Here is a 3,865-nt window from a genome sequence, read left to right on the forward strand (position 1 = left end):
CTTTTGCAGTAGTTCAGAGACAGTTCTGAAATTTGTAGGGCGGAACTAGCGCTTTGCCAGACTGTCTCTAAATTTTGCTGCAGGGAATCCATTGCACCGCATTTCCTCTTACTATGCATATGCCTGAATGTATGCAACCATTACAATAGTAAGTAAACACAGGGTGCTTCTAATGAAATTATAAATTTTCTGCTGAAATACTTCGAAATTTTCTGCTGGGCTATGCGTTACAGCTTCGCAAATTTTACCCCTACCGAAACCAAAGATGTATACACATCAAAAAATTTCACTAAAAATATTGTTATATTAGAAAATAGCGCGGCAGATACAAATGTTATAGTAATAGTAATATGCTATTATAAAAAGGAAAAAGCGTGATTTTCAAGGTGTTTTTATCTAATAAATTGTGATTAATTGGTTGAAGTTAAAGGAATAAAAAAAAGTTATAATGAATAGAGCAAAGTGTAAAGTGAATCCGAATATAAAAACGTATTGATGAAGTGGCTGCTTTAAAGAGAATAGGAGTGATTATTGTATGCTAATTTCTGAACTTTACAAAAAAGGCATAATTCAAACAAAATTTCTAAATAAATTACTGGTCGAAAATTACAAAAGTAGGTGTTAAAATAATGTGTAGACCCATGATTTTTTATTTTGGTTCGGGTCACCCCTTTGGACGGAATAGCCCGAAATAGTTGGGTCTCTTACTAAGTCGTACCCACATGGGCGTCCCCTACGTAGCGAAAGCGTAGGGGCTCGAAAATAAATAAATTTAAACATTTTCTTAAATTCTTCCCAGCGTATCTATTAAAATGTCATTTTCAAAAATTTCATGCATTGCTATGCCATGTCACTCCATCTCAAACACACTGTTGCAGCATGTCATTGCTTCTTAGCTCAGCTGTTGTTTGCTATAGGTACGTGCGCTTAAAATCTCCAGTAAAAAATGTCCAACAGCGATATATCGTCTGTTCTCTCACTAGAGAAAAATATCCAAAATAGTACGCGAACAGAAAATTTGCAGAAACTTGCAAGTTAGATGAACAGCTAGAAACGAACAGATAGAAAGTTGTTAGTTTTGTGACCGGAAAATTTGATTACCAAAAAATTTTACCACTTCTTGTCACCGCGATTCTAGGTACGTTGGTAATGCAGTGCAAATATTCAGCAACTCAGCTATGATTTGTGGAATTTCCTGTATTAAATATTTCACGGGGCAATATTTTGTTACCAGCTTATGAGATGGTAACCAAATTTACCGGTTACAAGAGAGCACAGAATGCGAAAAAGGTTTAAAAATTTACAGACACTTTAATTACCGGTTATAAAATGTATGTTACCAGCGCAGAATAGACCTGTAAAAAGTATAAAGTTGAAAACGTAAGAAAACAAATCCTGAATTCTTATCCTGGCACAGTTCACTGACTAAACGAATAATTNTATATGTGTAATTTGTATGAAATATGTAATTTAAAAAGTAAAAAGAGCAAAAATGTTCTAAGCAAGGAGAAAGTAAAAAGAGCCGCACTTTGCTAAGCAGAGAGCCGCATTTGGATCAAAGAGCCACGTTTGCCCACCGTTGGTATATAGATTTTTAATTATATAATTGTTTAATAAATTTTACTATAGTAGGAGCTTTCAAAATTCGGAAAATCTCTTCCCATATATACAATGTAAATAATAATGCTGAATATGTCGCATGTGTTCCTTTTGTTGGCATGCGTGAATTCGATGCATGATTTGATTTGAATTTATTCGGCAATGCCTTCATATATCACTTTTAAACATGTATAAGCGACATGATATAAACTGGCACTTGCACGATGTGTTACATGTCGCTATGTTTTGTAGTTCAGGCCTTTAGTATCTATATACAGTTGCTCATCATACGACTTAGTTAGGCCGATCTGTAGCAGCCACAAAATTGAGCTATATATCAAACTAAAGTGCAAGCTGCAATTGCAGTTGAATGTGTTTGTCAAAAAAGTAAAAAGCGGCAGAAAAGTCGATAGTGAGCAATATAATCTATTGAAAGATAATAACCATATTTCGGAAAAGTTATTAGGTATTATTCATAGTTTTGAAATATATTTCACGAAAGCAAAAAATAAAAATAGCTGAGATCCCTCTTTTTTTTAAACACCTAGGATATCACTGACCATTAAAAAGGACCCTGAATGACCGAAAACCTCAAAGCATTACACATTTTTGTATGTGTTTTTTTAAATGAACGATCAAAAATTAGCCGGTATACATATTTAAAATTTTTTAGAAACAGTGGTTGAATTTTTGTACTGAAAGGGTTAACCCTAAAGGTATAATCTACGTCTGCGAGGCGTATACGGAATGGGTTTTTTTAATTTTAACACAAAATTTAGTTTTTATTTTCTTGTTTTAAATAAATTCAGTTGTAGTTTTTATTAATAAAACTATGTTTTATTATTAGTCAAACTCACAACTTCAATATTCTTTAAAAAAATAAGACAGGACTAAGTATATTTTAGCTCACAGCTAAATTTATCCAGGCGATGCAACTGATAATACTGCATCCATCGGTTGCCACAAGAACAAGGTGAGTTTACCACCAATTTCTGTCCGCGATGAGCTGAAAGAACTTATTGAGCGCAATGATGACATCACAAAAACCTATTTGGAAAATATCCGTAAATTCAACAAAGGTCTTGCGTTTGCTTCAGTGCAGGTGAACTTTGTCCATATTCCGGGTAGAGGACCATTTTGTTTTAAACTAGAATAAGACGATGCTCAGATATTATTGTTTCTATTAAAGAAACATTTAATCAAAAAGTAAATTCTGAATATATTTTCTCCTCCAATATTGTATACAAAGTAAGTGACACCATGTTTCCCTCAAGTCATGACACTCATATATCAGTCAGTTTGTAATATGTTTCAGGGTTGTTGCGAATATTCGCATTCGCATTCGCAACCGCGAAGCTTCCGCATTAATTTTAACATTCGCATTCGCAAAAATCAATGCGGATCTTTTGCCGAAAATTACAGTTATTTTTTTTTTACGAGTTAAACTTGGCCAAATATTTTTTATTCCGAAATAAAAGTACTTTCCGGATAATAAAGGAACCGGTTATCCAAATAAAACAAGTTTGGTATCCAATGGAAGAGGACTTAAATAGCTTTACAACTGAAATGTCTAAAAGAGGAAAGCCACACATTGAAAAATCTTTCAATAAAAAGTGTTAATTAATTACCATAGAACAAACATTGGGTCAGGTATGTATTTACATCAATTTCTTTAGTATTAAGTTATAAAAAAATATAAATAGATGTATATGATACGAAATTTGTTTAACTTGGATAAGCGGTTTCTTTATTATCCGAAAAGGACGTTTATTTCGGAATAAAAAATATTATGCCTAATATAACTCGGAAAAAAATAACTTTTATTTTCGGTCCCTGGAATATTGTGCAAGTGCACAGACGTATATGTAACCAGTCACAGAAGAAAGCATTAAAAATGAGTTACAAAAACTAAACTCGAAAAACGCTGATGACGTGACAAATTCAGAAACAACCAAAAGAATGAGAATGAAGAATTCTTTGGAAAAAAAAGGTGTTTAAACAACGATCTTGCCATGATACTAGATGGTGAAGATGAAAGTCAGGAGGATACATGCGACATTTGCAGCCCGATGCAATTCTCAAAAAAGAATTATTGCATCCGCAATAAAAAAAAAACAATAAATATAACTAAAAGTCCTCTCGACTCATGCAGCGCCAATCGAAAGAATTTACAATTTGGTCAAGTTTCAAGTTTGTCGCATCGAGCGAGCAGTTATTTAGTGGCCCTGATTTACGACCCTTTAACAACCTTTTATTGGAAACAATG

General features: G+C 33.3%; 1 long non-coding RNA gene across 1 annotated transcript; it reads right to left on the reverse strand.

The window, feature by feature from the left end:
* Nucleotides 1-1,096: 1,096 nt before the first annotated feature.
* LOC108370565 (uncharacterized) lies at nucleotides 1,097-1,265 on the reverse strand. The gene is made up of 2 exons (XR_001848651.1): nucleotides 1,232-1,265; nucleotides 1,097-1,195 (listed from the first exon to the last, which is right to left on the reverse strand). It is a non-coding gene; the product is annotated as an uncharacterized LOC108370565 (long non-coding RNA).
* Between the last annotated feature and the right edge of the window lie 2,600 nt (nucleotides 1,266-3,865).

The sequence above is a fragment of the Rhagoletis zephyria genome, unplaced genomic scaffold (assembly GCF_001687245.7).
Source record: "Rhagoletis zephyria isolate East Lansing unplaced genomic scaffold, Rhagoletis_zephyria_1.1 Rzeph_scaffold_04318, whole genome shotgun sequence".
Lineage (NCBI taxonomy): Eukaryota > Metazoa > Arthropoda > Insecta > Diptera > Tephritidae > Rhagoletis > Rhagoletis zephyria.